The 18,988-nt window shown below is 40.0% G+C and overlaps 1 long non-coding RNA gene across 1 annotated transcript; it reads left to right on the top strand.

The window, feature by feature from the left end:
- The first annotated feature begins 8,389 nt into the window (after positions 1-8,389).
- Positions 8,390-10,656, top strand: LOC309712229. The gene is made up of 4 exons (XR_014278208.1): positions 8,390-8,404; positions 8,497-8,572; positions 9,467-9,495; positions 9,924-10,656. It is a non-coding gene; the product is annotated as an uncharacterized lncRNA (long non-coding RNA).
- The last annotated feature ends 8,332 nt before the right edge of the window (positions 10,657-18,988 follow it).

Raw genomic sequence — 18,988 nt, 5'->3', positions numbered from 1 at the left:
ATCTTAAAATATACTATATGGGTTTTATACACCTGCCACAATGGGACTGAAAACATCTGATTTCAAAGTAGTGTTGTCCAAAATATTTGTTCATACAGTGTTTTTTTTTCTCTTTCAACATAGTAAGTCCCAAATCAATTACAATCTGCATTAAACACTACAACTGGTTGATATTTATATTACCAGTCTTGATTAAAGGGAGGAATGAAGGTATCAGTGGATTTTCTTCACAGTGCACTGAAATCAATAGGTAGTTTGAGAGATATCGGTACCTCAAAGGATAGAAAAAATTACTTTTTATAATCTGAATTTAAAAGAAAATGAGCTTCATATTTAAAAGAAAATGTTCGATCTCTCACTTGCCCAAAGGATTGTCTGCTTATTGACTTCAGAAGGAAAAAGTAACCTATAGTGTGCCTCAACTGGCTTTATTCAATATTACTGTGGGATATTCTATTTTGCTTTCATAGACAAGTGTCTATTGACGTTTATGTTTCATATTATCTTGGTGTTTATAATGTGCACGAGGAACGAGAGTAATTGCAATGCAGAACAAACCAAGCAATCATACATTTTAATAAACCATTCTGTCAAATGCATGGTTTGGGAAGAATGCCTTTGAAACTGTAGATATGCATCAGGGCAAAATATTACTAAGCCAGCAGCCTTACCCAGTGTTGCTGAAACAGGAAAAAAAATACCATGTCAGTAATTTAGAACGTGAACAGTTTGTTAGAATCTAAAAATGATGGCAGCAGAATCATTATTTTTGACAAGTCGATTGATAGTGTTTGGCTGTTGACGAATTGCAATAACAAAATCCTGTTTCTGTCAGCCACTTTTGTGCACTACTGTTTCTTTTAATATGAATGGAACATTTTAACATAAAAATTGACATCTGAATTGATACAATCCGTCATTTACAATATGTTTCATATTTCTTTGTCAAACTGTGGGATTTGCACACATGGCATTTTGATAGTAAGAAAAAATGTCAGTCTTCTATAGAAATGGTTGATAAAATGAATGTTACTGTCATGGGTTTAAGCGAGAGTAATGGACTCCACTGTGGAACTGCTACAAAAACAAACGAGCTTTTGTTGTTGTTGGGAGTCTTTCCTACATTTCTCCATTTATTTATTTTTCCAGTCAACAACATTGAAAAAAAAAAGGCCTTGTGTATTTCAATAAATAACCTTTAAATTATCAAATAGAATGGCTAAAATTATATTTCCCAATAAATATTTTAAAACATTTTAAAATTCATAAATGCTACTAAAATGCTTGTGCTAAATAACAACAGTGGATTACAAAGTGTTCTCATAATGAGGACCTGAGCACCCCCAAAGGGACAATTAGCCGCAATGAGAGAGTTCTGCTGACATTGCTGATCTGTAGAATAATTAACACCTCTGCCCTTTGTGTTGTCCCTGAGGAGAGTCCTTCTAAACCACAGTGGTGCGTAATTCTGATGGAAAGTTTTACACAGCTGCAATAAATATAGGCACAGGGAAGAATATTAGTTCTCCAAGAAAGAACATTAAGTGACTTGGAACATACATGGAAACAAAATTTGGAGAATCCATGTGAAAACGGTTGCTTTGTGAATACAAAATCATATGTTTGAAGCAAATCAAACCTGCTTGGTTTGGTTCAAACAAACTCTGCTCAGTGTGCCCAATTAGTGTGGTTAATTTGGGTGTGTGAGAAAACTGCCAGTCAAGCCCCAGCAGTTTTTAAAAAAATATGGTCTCTATTCAGTCTCAAACAGATTCTGGTGGTTTTATTGTTTATCTGTTTGTTTGTGGTGTAACAGCAAAAAAGATTGATCCCCAAACTGTGTGGTATTACATCTGCAAAGCTCAGCCCGGCAGATGTTGTTTAGCTATAAAGCTAAAGAGCTAATCAAGCCATCTTCTATTTTAATCTGATCAGGAAGCAGAATAAATGTGCATTTAAAGCACGGCAGTGAGTCAGCATTCAAATCTGATTGTGAAATGCTTTTTACTGATCATTTCTCTGATTTGCCTGCTTTGTTAATATATTAGTTCCATCAAAAAGGCAAAGAGCATAATATTCACAGTTTTATACAGGACAACTTCCCACCACTAACACATGACCCTACGCTGTGTCACTGCATCATTCCATGCTTGGCACTGATCACCACCTGCACTCATGTATATATCTTTCTACGTAGCACTCTTAATTCTTATTCTCATGTATATATCTCATGTATAGCTCATGCACATATCTTTCTACGTAGCACTTTTAATTCTTATCCCTACTTTTATTTTTTCATGTCTATTTAAGTGCTATTTATGACACTATGTTTGCACTGAAGCACCGCAGCAATTTCCTAATGTTGTAAACCTGCTCAACATTTGGCAATAAACCCCTTTCTGATTCTGATTCTGATTCTGATTCTGAACTTGTGCCTATCTCTTCTTAGAGTATTAGATTAGATTAGATTAGATTAGATAGAACTTTATTAATCCCTCGGGTGGGTTCCTCTGGGAAATTCGATTTCCAAAAAAGCACAGCACCGACAGAAGTTACAGAGTTACAGAATATTATATATATATATATATTTATAATACACACACACACACACACACACACACACACACACATACATATATATATATATATAAATACAGAGACAATATAAATAAAATATACGAAGGGGATAAATACAATAAATAGGAATAAAAATAAAAATACAAGTGAATTGCACATTTCAAGTATTGAGTCTATTGCACCGTTGACTATTTACAAAAGTATTGCACAAAAGGTATTGCACAGTGAGGTGAAGAGGCACTACAGCTTAGTTGTTCCCCCCTCCTTTGTCCTCCTGTTTCCCCTCCCTCTCCCCTCCAGGGAGGAGTTAAACAGTCTGATGGCGTGTGGGACAAAGGAGTTTTTAAGTCTGTTAGTTCTTGTCTTTGGGAGAAGCAACCTGTCACTGAACAGACTCTTCTGGTTGTTTATGGCCGTGTGCAGAGGATGCCCAGCATTGTTCATAATGTCCATCAGTTTCTTTAATGTCCTTTTCTCTGCCACTGTCACCAGAGTGTCCAGCTTCATGCCGACCACAGAGCTAGCCTTCCTGATCAGTTTCTCCAGCCTGGATGAGTCCTTCTTTGCTGTGCTGCTCCCCCAGCACACCACAGCATAGACAAGGACTCCAGCAACCACTGACTGGTAAAACATCCTCAGGAGCTTCCTGCAGATGTTAAAAGACCTCAGCCTCCTGAGGAAGTACAGTCGGCTTTGGCCTTTTTTATACAGGTGCTCTGTGTTGCATGACCAGTCCAGTTTATTGTCCACCCACAGCCCGAGGTACTTGTACTTGTTGACCACTTCCACCTCCTCCCCCTCTATCTGAACCGGCAGTGGACCTGCTCTAGACCTCCCGAAGTCCACAACCAGTTCCTTAGTCTTTGAGGTGTTGAGTTGCAGGTGGTTTGTGTGACTCCATGCGACAGAGTTCCTCACCAGACTTCTGTACTCCTCTTCCTAATCATCCCAGATACACCCCATGATGGCTGTGTCGTCTGCAAACTTCTGAATGTGGCATAATTCAGAGTTGTAGCAGAAGTCAGAGGTGTACAGGGTGAAGAGAAGAGGGGACAGCACAGTTCCCTGTGGTGCTCCTGTGCTGCTGACCACTGTGTCAGACGTGATGTCCTTCAGCCTGACGTACTGTGGTCTGTCGGTGAGGTAGTCGGAGATCCAAGCCACCAGGCAGGGGTCCACCTCCATCCTGTTCAGTTTTTCTTGAAGCATACAGGGCCGGATGGTATTAAAGGCACTGGAAAAGTCAAGAAACAGGATCCTGACCGTGCCTTTCCCCCCATCCAGGTGTGAGTGGGCTCTGTGTAGGAGGTACAGGATGGCATCCTCCACTCCGACACCCGCCTTGTATGCAAACTGTAGTGGGTCCTGGGCATGTTGTACCTGTGGTCGGAGGAGGTTGAGGAAGAGCCGCTCTAGAGTCTTCATAAGATGTGACGTCAGTGCCACCGGTCGGAAGTCATTCAGCTCATTGGGCCGGTTCTTTTTGGGGACCGGGACGATGCAGGATGTCTTCCATAGGGTGTTGTGGCCTGTGATGGTTTTCACACCATTCCAGACCTCCCTCATATTGTTCCTCTCCAACTTCTGCTCCACCTTCCTCCTGTAGGTGTCCTTTGCTTCCCTCAGGCAGCGTTTCACCTCCCGCTGTGCTGCCTTCATCTCCTCCTTCACTTTGCTCCTGAAAGCCTTCTTCTTCATGTTGAGGACAGCTTTGACTTCCTGTGTTACCCACGGTTTGTTATTAGGATAACACCGTACCGTCTTAGCAGGGGCGACCGTGTCCACACAAAAGTTGAGGTAGTCTGTAAGACAGTGTGTCGCCCCCTCTATGTCCTCACCATGTGGGCTCAGGAGCACATCCCAGTCTGTGTTGTCATAACAGTCCCTCAGAGCATCCTCCTTTTCTGGGGTCCATCTCCGGATGGAGCGCGTTGTGACCGGCTGCCTTTGGACGAGGGGTGTGTATTGTGGCTGTAGGTAAACCAGGTTGTGGTCTGACTTCCCTAGTGGGGGGAGGGGGGTGGCTCTGTATGCATCTCTCACATTAGCATACAGTAGGTCAATTGTCCTGTTGCTTCTTGTGAGACAATTCACAAACTGGTGAAAAGCAGCCAGAGTAGAGTCCAGTGTGGCATGGTTAAAGTCTCCAGATATAATAATGAAAGCCTCGGGGTTTTGTGTCTGAAGTCTTGCTGTGACTGTGTGTATTTTCTCACAGGCAGCTGTTGCGTCGGCCCTCGGAGTATGACCTAGTAGTAATGCTCATAACCCTTAATTTTTTCATGAGCTCTTTATGCCCCCCAGAACATAACTTTACACAAAGGAAGTATTGAAAATATAATTAGCTTATTTGTTTCCTAGTTCAGCTGTTATATGGCACATGATTGGCTCATTAGGGCCAAAATGCCATATGGAATTCTCCCGCTGACCATATTTAAAAGATGGATGTACATTCCTGGTCTGAAAAGCAAAGCCAAAAGGCCAAGACTTTCATTCTTTTCAATGACCAACAGGAGGCGACTGCTCTGGCTGCTAATGCAACTCTGATGATAGAGTCAGTTGGAAAACAGCCTTACTTATTACTTGGTTTATGTCCTCCGTAAACACTTTCCTAATTAGTTTGTGGTCTCAGTGGCTAGTATCATGTCAGCAGATTATCATTTTTTAAAATCACGATACACATTACTGTCAAGAACAATAATAAAGTGGGATATACTTTAGGGCAGGCACAAGTTACGACCCGTGCTTGGTACACCAAGTATGGATAAGGTCTTAACCTAATGTCAGTGTAGCTACATCTGTCTTTTATATACAGTATATGGATTTCAACATCTTTCCAGTATTCTTTGAGTGTCACACGTCGGATTTCTGGTATCTCTGATCATTCCCTGTTGTATGCCATTGTGTTACAGCAACAGAACATATAAAGCAATATTGTCATCAGCGACTGACCAACAGTCAAAATTAGGTTTGTGCTTTCTAATCAAAATGCCGAATGCATGACAGGAGTCCAAGTTCAGACTTCATGTCTGTCTGGAGACTCTCTGCCTCCAGTCCAGCCAGTCAGTGTTGACTCTGTTCCCCCAGGCACTGTTGGTCTTCTCTCAGTATGGCATTCAAAGACTAAGCATTGAAAAATTAAAGGATGGCATAATACTTGATAAGTTACAAGTCCAAAACGTAGATGCATGTCAGTAAAATATGTCACTTTGCAAATGGAAATCTTTGACATGCTTAGAAATTAATTTAGTAGTGAATGTGTAGTGTATACAGTTAAGACAAGTAGTATCTGGACACATGTTTTTCTAATTTTTCCTCTACACAATCACAGTACATTTTCAATCAAAGAGTGAAGATGCAATTGAAAATCAGACTTTCAGCTTTAATTCAAGAGCTTTAATAAACCTGCTCCATTAAGTGTTTCAGAATTACAAGTACACCACTCTATCATGGTGGTATACAAAGACAAGTGTGCAACAAATGTGTCACTGTCCAAATAAATATTAATTTTCTATTCATCAGTTATTAGATTAAATCATATTATCGATTGTGATAGTTTTTCAAATGTTCTTGACAGAATGTTTTCCAAACCAAAAACATGTAGCAATTCTGATTAGTGTGAATGCTTGAAAAGCATTCACAGTATTGTTCTTCTAATCTTTATTAGTGTGAATGCTTGAAAAGCATTCACAGTATTGTTATTCTAATCTTTATTAGTGTGAATGCTTGAAAAGCATTCACAGTATTGTTCTTCTAATCTTTATTATTATATTTTATCTATTCCGTACGTTTTTTGAAAGCCTACTCCTTCAAAACCGTTCAACTTAGAAAAACCATTCAAACATCGTTAGATTCCTATTCTTTTGGACAACATTGCTTCTATTTTTCTCATTTTTAACATTTATATTTTTAATTTTATTCAACTTTATTCAACAAAAATTTCCCATGTATTTCAATGGGGAGACCCTTCAAATTCTCATTCAAATTCCTCCTCTTTAAACTGTATCTACTTCCACATACATTGACATAGAGCCACCATTCAAACTTTAAAACGAAGACAAGACATTCAACTATTCAACTTGTATTTATCTTTTCAATATCTATTATACTTTTCCTTCAGTTCCAGTTTAAGTTTCATGATGTTTTTTCACCCGTTTCAGAGTTTATAATGGGTGTGTATGGGACGGAATGTTGGGGCTAGAGTGAGGCAGCTCAACTGCTAGAGTGAGAGGAGCAAAAAAATTTATCTTAAAATCTTTTTTAAAACTGCTGCTGTGTCCGCAGCGTTTGCTCTACAGGTATGATTTTACCCTCAAAACGTAGCCATGGCTGTCCTCTTTCATCCAATGTGTTTACTATTGTACTAGGTGTTATGGTTCTTTCATAAATGTCACCAATGCACAGCCTCCTCCCTCCAACTCTTCCATAGACTCTAATGTTAAAATGGCTCAGAAGGTTCGTTTGAAAATCAGAAGAGCATGGTGTCTTTACACTGTCACCACGTCCATATAATAAACTCCACAGGCATGAAAACTGAGAATTTGGTAGACTAGACATGGCTGTCGCTCACGGTGAAAGAATTTTGTCAGTACGACATGTACTTTTCATTTGGGAACGATTTGTTTCGGCCTGACTTTTCTGTTCATTTTAAGCAGCAAAAGTGAGGTGCATGTCTGTGTCGTGTGTATGGAGCCATTGGGTGCAGTCACTATAGCAACCAGGCTCACACCTGCCTGCTTAACGAGCTCTGCCTGCCACTCTGCCAAAATTAATCTTAAACACTTCTCTTTCAACTGCTGCTGTGTCCACAGTGTTAAAGCCATCATTTTACCCTCAAAACGTCGCCATCGTTGTTCTCTTTCCAACATCTTGTCTTTCAAAGCTCAGAGATGTCAACTTTTTAAACTGTGTGGATCCAAGTGGAGGGATCACATTTGAGTCATTCAGTGATTCAAAGAATATGACCTTTTAATATTCTTTCAGATGTTTTCTGACTCTAAATGTTCTTTTCTCATTTCTTAGGTTTTTCTAATTTACAATTAAAACATTTTCAGCTTTTTTCCAACTTCTTCTTCTGTGTAACCTTCAGCTTTTAGCAGTTCAGCACTGTTGTTTTCAGGTTAAATTCAGGTTGTTTTTTTTGTTTTTTTATCTCATTCAAAATTTTTAACTCAAAATTCAGCAATTAATTCATTTCAGTCCACATGTCTGTGTCCGTGTGTATGGAGCCCTTGGGTGCAGTCACTATAGCAACCAGGCTCACACCTGCCTGCTTAACGAGCTCTGTCTCTCACTCTGCCAAGATTAAATCAAAAATGTGTGTTACATCTAAGCAGTTGTAGTAAGATTAACTTTTTCAATAGGTACAATAAGACAGGTTTGACAGGCTTTTGCCACAGATTAACAGTATGTCAGTAGTTAATATAGGCTAACTGAATAGAGCCCTGAATTATTGCCCTGTTAAATTCAAGTTGATTGTGTATTGGTGGACTTGTCTTCTCCACACAGGTTTTTCATACCTCGGCAGTTTTAGTCAGTTGATGACTTTAAAATAATCTTTTCTGACTGGATAATTAAAGCTCACAGCATCTACCTGTCTGTAGTGTATTTTCCCACATTTTAAATAATCGAATCTCATTTAATGTCTCTGTTTTTAGTCTGTATAGTTTATCTCCCCACGAATACGCTCAAAGTAGTCTTAAAATAAAATCCATAAAACAGTTCAAGATGACATACTTTTTATTTGCTAATTTAATGCCAGTTGCCCTCTTTCCTGAGTATAAGCGAATGAGTGACATAAAGAGAAAAAGTACCAATTTGTATGCTGGTGAGTCTTGTGTATTTTTTTCTCTGTCTCTCTATGACAGAGAAATATATATGCTCATTATTGATGTTCAAACTGATGCTCAAATTTCCAAGCACCACCTGAACGCCTCATCAGTCTTTAACTAATCACTGCACCAACTGCCGTCATTCCGCTTTGCTCTCTGCTGTGGTAAGTACAATACACTCAGTACAGCACGGTTTTAATTTTATGATGGTAAAAATACATGTTTGACATTTAAACTCACATATCAAGTCTTTTTAAAGTTCAACAGAGTTCAAAGAATAAAGAAAGCAAAAAAAGAATAACCTTTGCTACCATTTATATAGGTTTATGACTTTTGCTGTTAGCAGCAGTGCTAACGCTAGCTTCAATGCTAATGCTAGCTATAGTGCTAACACTAGCCTTAGCAGTTGTTAACTGACAAAAAGAATATTCTTGTGATATTCCTGTGATATTTATTGGCGGTCAGTGAGACAAAAGTAACAAATGAGATTTATTATTGCCATTGTGCCTCAGTTTTAACAGTAAGAGTACTTTATGACTTTTGCTGTTAGTAGCAGTGCTAATGCTAGCTTCGATGCTAATGCTAGCATCAATGCTAACGCTAGCTATAGTGCCAACACTAGCCTTAGCAGTTTTTAACTGACAAAAAGAATATTCCTGTGATATTCCTGTGATATTTATTGGCGGTCAGTGAGACAAAAGTAACAAATGAGCTTTATTATTGCCATTGTGCCTCAGTTTTAACAGTAAGAGTGCTAGTTCTACCAGCAGTGCTAACACTAACTGAAGTGCTAACGCTAGCAGGAATGCTAGCGTTAGCAGTGATGCTAAGGCTAGTAACAGTCTAACAGTAGCCTTATATAAGTACTTAAATAAATACTTCAGTTAATTAGTTTGAATTATAAAATGGCTGCTGTATCAGCTGGTGTGCTATATTACTCTATAATTACCCTGCTGACTATAAGTTCAGTGTATCATGTCGTGTGGGCTTTGTTTTTTTGTTAGTCTGATAACACTGTACAGACAACTAACATGTTATTTCTTGTCTTACACTTTCAGGAACTTGACTCACATCTGTGCTTTGCCTGGTAGGTGTGCACATACTGTTAGAGAAGTACACCAAATTTTTAAAAAAAGAGTCTGACTAATATAAGCTTTAAAGTGATGGGTTCAAACTTTGTGCTAGACCTTTTAAACACATTTTTATAATAAATACACATAAGTTCAGCTTAACAATTGGGCTAAAATATTTTTTTCGTACATTTTTGCACATTACATGTGATTAGTTAACAATTCACTCAATCATATTTGTATTTAAAAATATTATTGCTGAATTTAATTAAATATTTATTCTTTTAAAAAGTGCCAAATTGTGCAACTTTTTGCACATGGCAGCCGACAACAGTTTAGCTTGAATATTTGTTTTGTCCTTTTTCAGTAGTCACAATTAGTTCATACAATTACCATGTGATATAATTTTATTAAAATTATTTTTTTTCTTGTTTTTTGTTCACAGTGTGCAGAAGAAGAACAAGGACCAGATCTCCAGTCTTCTATCTCACATCCCAACCCCCCAACCCCTCTATCTTCTGTCCTACTCCACCTGTTGTCTCTGCCTTCTTTCCATCTGTATTTCACCCTGTGGTTTGTGAGAAATTTTGCCAAACCAAGAATCTTATTGCGGTTTGATTTAAAGCCGCGTCTCTCCTGCTCTGTCTGTTCTCTCTGCTAAATTTTCTCTCTACCTGTTTTTCACTCTTTGGCTTGCTGCTGAAAAATGCACAAGCCAATAAAACAATAAAGAGTGCATATTTTGCCTCAACCTGAGAACAAACTGAACAAACAAAGAAAACTCTGCGGTTTGATTTAAAGCCGTGTCTCTCCTGCTCTGTCTGTTCTCTCTGCTAAATTTTCTCTCTACCTGTTTTTCACTCTTGGCTTGCTGCTGAAAAATGCCAAGCCATTAAAGCAATAAAGAGTGCATATTGCCTCTACCTGAGAACAAACTGAACAAATAAAGAAAACTCTAATTCACGGTTTGATTGTGATTTCCCAGCCGTGTTTCTCCTGCTCTGTCTGTTCTCTCTTCTAAATTTTCTCTCTAGCTGTTTTTCACTTTGCGCTTGCTGCTAAGTTGTGCCAAGCCAATAAAGAGAGTGCATATTATTCTCTCGACTGACAAACTGTCAAACAAACAAAGACATCTGTTTCTGAGAAATAAAAACTGAAATATAAAGACAAAGAAAACATCTCCTGCTCTGTGCCACTCTTATTTTATAAACATATTTTCTAAAGACTAAGAGAAACACTTGTGTAAAAATGCCAAGGAAGCAGAAAAAGTCACAAGCTGCAAAACAACGCTGGAAGAAGTTCCATGAGTTTCATGAAGTACCAACATGTGAACAAGCTGAGTGTGATTTTCCTCAGAGCTCTGCAGAAGACTTTGTGTCTGCAAAGACCAATGCTGATGGTGTCAAACAGGCAGGTCAACATGTTCCTGCACATGTACAACAGGTATCCTATGCAGATGCTGTAAAGATTGGATTGCAGCATGAATTTAATGATCATCAGGTAAACCATAGAGACCAACCTGAGGTGTCAAGTGCCCCACAGGTGGGTTATGCTGATATTGTAAAAAGAGGCCGTCACAGTGATGTGGCAGGACCATCTCATGCAGAAAGAGTGAACTTTGAAAACCAGCCCTCTGTTACACATATCTGTGCATCTCACAGCCAGGCTCATCCCAAATATGGAGACTCCAGAAACAAGCAGTGCACATGTAACTCACTCACATTTCTTGCTTTCCTTCATGAGAATGATAACATGACTACAGCTGACCTTAATCTGGTCTTGGATAAAGGTGATGTGATGTACAAAGAGGCCAAGAAAAGATTTCCTAAAAATATTCATTTGGCAACCGATGAGCTGCCAGACAAAGTTGATGCTCGCTGGTCTATGTATGATGTCGACATGACACAGCCTTCCCGGTATGGGACATTTGAAGAACCTCCAGAGGAAGCAGTAGATACCTTTCTCAGCTTAGAAGCAGGACTGAGCTGCCTGTTGTCAGATGTGCAGTATGCCTTATTGATTATGAGTGGATTGTGTATTGCAGTGTTCAGATCCACATCAGGCAAATATGGTTTCTTTGATCCACACTCCAGAACACCCAGTGGTCTTCCTCTACTACTACAGTCACGTAATCGTGGTACAGCAGTGATGCTGAAATTCACACTCCTCAGTGACATGATTAAGAGGATCCAAGATTCTTATGAAATGATGGAGATATCACCCTCTTGTAACTATGAACTGAAGCCTGTGCAGTTCTACAGTATGAGCACAGTCAACCTGAGTGATACTATCACAGACACAGTCTGCAGACCAACAGCTGCCACTGCTGTGGCATCTACTCACTCTGATACAACTGTTGATGAAGCAAACCCCTCTACTCCAAGGAGAAACACAACGACTGATCTGACTGAGAACATCTTTTGTCAAATGTCCATTTGTATGCCACCGGTGAAACAAAAAGAAGTCCACGTGACTCAGTTCACATCATATGAAGATCAGAATGAACCTCCTAATATACCAACTGAAGAACTATGCAGTGAATTAAGTTTCCTTCCATCAAGTGATGCTTTTTCATGTCAATCAAATGCTGCCATAACAAATGTTGCTGCCTGTGACCTTTCTGATATAGTTTTACAAAAAGTGAAAAAAGTTAATAAACAACAAAGGCAAAAAATGAGAAGAAGATTAATGGCATCAGAGAAACCCAGAAATCAGAGAAAAGAAAACCAAAAAAGGAAAGAACGACAAAAGTATGCTTCAAACAAAGAGTACAAAGAAAAGAAAAAGTCTTGCACAAGCGAGGCATTTAAAAAGAACCCTGAAGTTAAACGGAAGCAACAACAGTATATGAAAAGACGTTACTGTGAGAATGATGAATTCAGAAAGAAACAAAAACAATATGTTAAAAAACGTTTTTCTGAGAATGCTACAGTTAGAAAGAAACAACAACAATATATTAAAAGACGCTACTGTGAGAACGATGAATTCAGACAAAAACAAAAAAACTATATAACTAAAAGGTATCAAGAAAACCCTGAATTCAGAGAGAGACAGAGATCTCGAGTGACTCAGCGTTATGCACGTGACAATGCATTCAGAGTAAGACACAGACAACTAATGAAACAACTAATGCGAGACAGGTATCAAAGTAATCTTGCATTCAGGATTATGCACAACATGAGATGTGCAATGAAAATAAAAAGGAAATACAGATGGGTGAACAGACAAACCCAAGAGAGTGACAACAGTGTGATCAACGAGGCCATATCTGTGTTCAAATCACAAATCAAAGCTGGACCATCATACCCATGTACTGTATGCTTCAAGGCTTCATTTCCAAACCAAGTGCGACCCTGCACAAGGTCAAAGTATGTCAAAAACCCACATGTAGTTGCAACATGTTTGACAGGAAAGTTTGTTCATGTTTGTGATGAAAACTGCAGAAATGAGCAGTGCAAAGTGCCTGATGAGAGAAAGAGAGAGTGGATATGTCACACCTGCCACGATCATCTTAAAAATGGATCCATGCCAGCACTTGCTGTTGCCAATAAGTTGGATCTTGCTGATATTCCAGCTGAACTTTCTGATCTCAACATACTGGAGAGACATCTCATAGCCAAGTGCATACCATTTGCCAAGATCATTCCTCTTCCCAAAGGCAGACAAAGAGCAATTAGAGGAAATGTGGTCTGTGTCCCATCAGAGGTACAGGAAACTGTTGAAACACTACCTCGATTGAGAATTAATTCTCAGGTGATCAGAGTAAAGCTGAAGAGACGCTTGTCTTACAAAGGTCATCAGCTGTTTCAGACTGTAAGCTGGTCTAAACTTGTGCAAGCACTGCATAAACTCAAGCAGATTCATCCACAGTATAAGGATGTGAGCATCAGAGATGATGCTGAGCTGTGTGATCCAACTCTTCCTGATGAAGATGATGAGGATGATGATGATGAAAACATGAATGAGGACGATTATGATGAGGCTGATTTAATGGAAATTGACAGCTGTGAGAAAAATGCACTGAGTGAAGCACAAAATATAAATGAACAGGACATTGACATGTTACCCTGTGATGGTGAACAATCGCATGAACAGATGAGAGATGATTCAGAGCAAGCAGATGGACTGACTAATGGTGGTTTTGCACTCGAGTCCTGTTTGCAGCCCCCTGATGTGGCTGAGGAGATATTATGTTTCAGTGAAGGAATCTACTCTGTTGCTCCTGCAGAGAGAAACAATCCAATAAGTTTTTTCAAAACACCTAAACTGGAGGCCATGGCCTTCCCTGTGCAGTTTCCTACAGGCCAAAACACACTTGATGAAAGAAGGCTGATCAAAGTATCCCCCAGTGGGTATTTCAAATCAAGACTTTTCTGCATTGATGATCGTTTTGCCAAAGACACAAACTATTTATTCTTTGCACAGTTTGTGACTGAAATACACTTGGCTACATCCAGCATGACAGTACAGTTAAGGAAGGCAAAGCCTCTGACCAGAGATGGTAGAAAAATAACCTCAGGCATGTTACAAGATAAACATGAGGTGGAGAAACTGGTGCGAAATAAAGATGCAGTGAGATTCATGCAGCCTCTGAGAGGAACCCCAGCCTATTGGGAGAAAACAACAAGAGATCTTTTTGCCATGATCAGACAGTTGGGAACTCCCACGTTCTTTTGCACATTTTCAGCTGCTGAAATGCGCTGGCCTGAAGTGATCGAGGCAATAACAAGGCAGCAAGGTGAACAAGTGAATTTTGAAGGACTCGACTGGTCAGCAAAGTGTGACATCCTGAGAAGCAATCCTGTCACAACAATGCGCATGTTTGACAAGAGAGTTGAAGCATTATTCAGAGATTTACTCTTATCTCCCGCAGAGCCACTTGGCAAAGTCATTGACTACTTTTACAGAGTTGAGTTTCAGCACAGAGGAAGCCCACACATACACTGCCTCCTGTGGGTAGAAGGTGCTCCTGTGTTTGAGGAGGATGATGAGCAAACTGTTGTTGATTTTATAAACAAATACATCACAGCTCAGCTGCCTGATCCACATAAACAACCTGAACTGTACAAAAAAGTAACAGAAGTGCAAAAACACAGTAAGAACCACACAAAGACGTGCTTTAGGAGTTTAAGCTCCGGGTGCCGTTTTGGTTTTCCCAAACCACCCTGCAATGAGACAATGATCACAAGACCCAGTGAGGATGATGCACTGGAAGTAGAAACGGCAAAGAACAAGCTCAGACCACTGAACCAGCTGCTGAATGAACCTGAAACTGCTTCCATGAGTTTAGAGCAGCTCTTGGAAAGATGCAAGTTGACACATGCAGAATATCAGAGATACCTGAATAAAATGAACATGAGGAGTACGATCATACTAAAGCGTGATCCAAAAGACTCTTGGATAAACGGCTATAATCCACATCTGCTTGAAGCCTGGAACAGTAATATTGACATAAGCTTTGTTTTAGATGCTTTTGGTGCTGCAAATTATTTAATGAAATATATATCAAAAAAAGAGGGCGGGCTATCTGAGTACCTGAAAACTGTCATTGAGAACTCCCATAAGGACAGTGTAAATGAGTGCGATGAAATGAGAGCCGTCATGCAGGCATATTCAAAGAAGCGAGAGATCAGTGCACAGGAGTGTGTTGCTCGTGCATGTGGTCTTCACATGAAGCAATGCTCACGTGCTGTAATATTCATTCCAACTGATGATAATCCTGTGAAAATGAGTCGTCCCCTGTCAGTTCTGGACAACACAACACCTGAGTCTTCCAATGTTTGGATGACATCTTTGAATGACAAATACAAAGCCAGACCTGAAACACCAGAGTATGAGGAGATGTGCATGGCAGACTTTGCTGCTACTTGCAGGATTGTCTATGGCCAACAGAAAAAAGGTAAAGATGTTTTGCCCCTTCTCAATGAGATGGGGTTTGTGCAAAGGCGCAAAAACAATAAGCCTGCTATCATCAGATTTCACCGCTGCTCACAAGAAAAACATCCAGAGCAATATTACGGAAGACTGCTTAAACTGTACCTTCCTCATCGTTCAGACCACGAACTGAAAACACCATCGTTGCCAACCTATCAGGCTTTCTATGGTGCTGGCTGTGTACAGCTGCCAGGTACTGACCGTCTTGAGTACGTGCAACACATTGTCAAAAGAAACAGAGAAAAATATGAGAAAAACAGTGAGGAGATCGAGAGCGCTGTTGAGGAATATGAGCAGAACAGAGGTGTGACTGACGAATGGTGTAATCTGGCACCTGAATCAGATCTCGTAAGGTTGCCACTTGTTGAACAAGAAAGAGAGCGAGACAATGAAAATGAACAGGAAGATGTGCCCGACTACAGCCGTCAGGCTGATGCTTCAACAGAAGTCAGAGCCATCAGGGAACCCCCTGCTATTGATCCCACATTGTTACGTCAGATGTTTCAGAATCTGAACAAGAAGCAAGCCTGCATATTTTATGCAGTTAGAGACTGGTGCATTAAAAGAGTCTGTGCTCTAAATCCAGAGCAGTTTTTCTTTTATATTAATGGTGGTGCTGGAACAGGAAAATCACATCTTATCAAATGCATCTACTCAGAAGCATCTAAGATACTGAGCAAAGTGCCCAGATATGCAGACGACGTTGACATATCAAAACCCACTGTCCTGTTAACTGCTTTCACTGGGACTGCAGCTTTTAACATTTCTGGAACAACACTGCATTCTCTTCTCAAGCTGCCTAGAAGCTTAAAACCTCCCATTCAGGGACTTGGCAATCAGCTGGATGAAGTCAGATCAGAACTTTTGAATGCTGAAATAATCGTCATTGACGAAGTGTCTATGGTGTCAAGACATCTGTTTGCATATGTAGATGCAAGACTCAAACAGATCAAAGGGACTCGGAGACCCTTTGGAGGCATGTCAGTCATTGCTGTCGGAGACTTCTATCAGCTACCCCCAGTGCGACAGTCTAAACCTCTCTGTGTGCACGACCCGTCTGAGATCGACCTGTGGCGGGAGCATTTTCAGATGATCACTCTGACTGAGATTATGCGTCAGAAAGATGATGTTGTCTTTGCAGAGATGCTGAACAGAATTCGTGTGAAAGGAAAGTTGGATGAGCTTTGCGAAGCAGATAGAAATTTGTTGTCACAGGCCATAACTGAACCAGCCCATTGTCCAACTGATGCGTTGCACATTTTTGCAACTAATAAAGAAGTGGATGCACACAACTCTGCAACACTGGCTCTGCTCCACACTCATATCATTGACATCCATGCAGATGATTATAGAAAAGATCCTAGAACTGGCAGAATGGCACTTCAAGACAGACCGTTGAAAGGAGGTAAAAACGAGTTACCAGACACACTGAAAGTTGCAGAAGGAGCTCGTGTCATGCTCACCAGAAACATTGACATACAAAATGGTTTGGTTAATGGAGCTTTTGGAATACTACTTAGAGTAGTTCACTCTGAAAACGACCAACACATCATCAAGCTTGGACTTAAAATGGATAATGAGACATCTGGAAAGAATAACCGCACACCAGCAGACGACATGGTGTACATTGAGAGAGCAGAGGAGAATCTGAAGCAGAAAGGAGTGGTACGAAGACAGTTCCCAGTGAAGCTGGCCTTTGCATGTACAATACATAAGGTACAGGGTATGACAACTACATCAGCTGTTGTCTCTCTTAAGAGCATTTTTGAGCCCGGCATGGCCTACGTAGCTGTCAGTAGAGTGACGTCTCTCAGTGGACTGTATCTTCTTGATATGGAAGAGAAAAAAATATTCACCAACCCAGAAATCACTGCAGCGCTTGAGAACATGAGACAAGCCAACCTTGATGACATGATGCCTCTTCTACACGTGAGGCAAACACTGAGCAGGTCAGAGGTTTTCACCATTGTTCATCATAATACAGAGGGACTGCCAGCTCACATTAATGACATCAAAAGTCACCATGAATTGTGTCTAGCAGATGTTTTGTGCCTAACAGAAACACACCTGCGGGGCTCTTTTGTCGCAGAGAGTCTCCACTTGGAAAATTACAATTTGTTCAAACGCAACAGACACCTGTCCTACACAAACTTTCCCCAGATGGCAAACAGAAGTGGTGGTGGAGTTGCTGTTTATGTGAAAAGTGACATTCAAGTGCATGAAAAACAGTACATCCATAATGTAACTGACCTTGAATTTCTGGCTTTAAAGGTTGAAGCACCAGTCAGTGCTCTGATTGCAGTTGTATACAGACCTCCAGACTACACTCTGAGGCCATTCCTGAAAAACCTGGTAAGCCTATTAGACTCATTGGAGATCATGGACTGTCATCCCATCATAGTTTGTGGTGATTTTAATGAGAATGTTTTATCCAGTGCAAACAAACCAATCCTGGAGCTGTTTGAGTCTAGGGGATACGCACAGGTCATCACTGCCCCTACCACAGAGAAGAACACACTGCTTGACCTAATTTTCATTTCTCAGTCAGATCGATGTCTCCATTCTGGAGTCATGAAGACATACCATAGTTACCATGACCCAGTATACTGTGTATTGTCCTGTGATGATTCATGATCTAGATCTTTGAATACAGTAAGTAATTTCTATATTTTTGAATGACTTAAGAAAGTAGAGCGATATTTAAAAGTTGACGCCCTGCATTGCAGTATAATGTTTGAATTGTTTACATAAAATACAATTACATGAATTAAGTAATGATATCAGTAAAAGATGACAATTTTATTTATCACAGAAAATCTAAAATTCACTAACAGTAACCTATAAATGTCAGAAAAATCAAATATAGCAGTTTAAAATGAATAGTGTAGGCATATCCTCTCTGCAGCCAGGCTTCAACATCCTGCCAGGCTGCCCCAGTCTCACTGTGGCTGGGAGGGAGGGAGGGTGGACCAGAGGATTGCCTACACAACACAAATGTTCAACAGCTTCTTCATTGTTTCTGAGAGAACAACAATGACTAAAGGTTGCTTTTTAAAAAAACAAACAAACCTAATTACAGCAATAATGACAGTTAAGCCACTTTATGTGTGCCTCTATTTTGAAATACTATTTACAAAAATGTTATTATTTTGGTTTGTTATAAACTTTAAACTTTTTCAAAAGTATACGATTATATTTTTGGACAAATTTTTCTATGAAACATAAATTTTTATGAGCTTTTATCATGTTTCTGGCCAGTGCAATCATCAGGGTGGGTCTGGGTTGATAACTGCACATTTCTGGCCAGAAATGTTTCAGCAGTGTTACATAAGTAGTACATATGTAACACTTGCTTTCTGTTACCAGCTGATACCCTACATTTGTATAGACATTGGATAGTGTGAGGTTGGGGAGTTGAGTGGGGGGGGGGGGGGGGGGGGGTTTACGGTGGGAGCTGAGGGGGGGGGGGGTGTTAGGTTTCCTTTTTTCTTTTTCTTTTTTAAGAGAGACACAGTCCTCCTGTGTCTTCTCCAAGCTTCACATGTAAGATCCAACAATGTGAAGCACATAGCAGCT

The sequence above is a fragment of the Aulonocara stuartgranti genome (genome assembly GCF_965226115.1).
Source record: "Aulonocara stuartgranti genome assembly, chromosome: 1".
Taxonomy (NCBI): domain Eukaryota; kingdom Metazoa; phylum Chordata; class Actinopteri; order Cichliformes; family Cichlidae; genus Aulonocara; species Aulonocara stuartgranti.
This window is presented reverse-complemented; position numbering and strand designations above follow the sequence as displayed.